Source organism: Plasmopara halstedii (genome assembly GCF_900000015.1).
Source record: "Plasmopara halstedii genome assembly, contig: Scaffold_614, whole genome shotgun sequence".
NCBI classification, from domain to species: Eukaryota; Oomycota; class Peronosporomycetes; order Peronosporales; family Peronosporaceae; genus Plasmopara; species Plasmopara halstedii.
The window spans coordinates 991,339-991,856 of NW_020187532.1; positions in this window are offsets into that span (position 1 = coordinate 991,339).

Genomic DNA, 518 nt, shown 5'->3' on the forward strand with positions numbered 1-518 from the left:
TCCAAGAGCAATTATTGCCTTAACCCAAGGCTAATCAACTCTTCCGTTTAGAATCCAAAACTGATTTTCATTTATTTTTATCTGCGGCAAAGCCGCCTAACATTAAATGTATAGATTTTCCTCAAATATATATAGTAAAATCTAGATACATGCATAACTACTTGCTACCCAGCCACATACCGTATTCTTGTTTGGGTGCAGTCACACCATGCCCATCTCGTGTGACAAACACTCCTGTTACCAGGGTACTTGTAGCCCCGTTGCACTCAGCGTCAATGCTCACCGTCGCTGTCTTGCGATGTGTCCTTGAACCCCACCGTGAATTCCGATTGCATATATCGAGGGTTTTCGGGTTGCGCTCTGTAGTCGACTTTATGAGCGATAGGGCTATGTGACCGAGTGAGTCGGACGTTGTCCAAAAATACTTTGATGGCACTCTTTCATCTGTGGTACTCAGAACGCAGTTCCAATGGTTGCGCTCTCTGTATCGAGAAGCGACTCAGATTGCGAGTAGACTT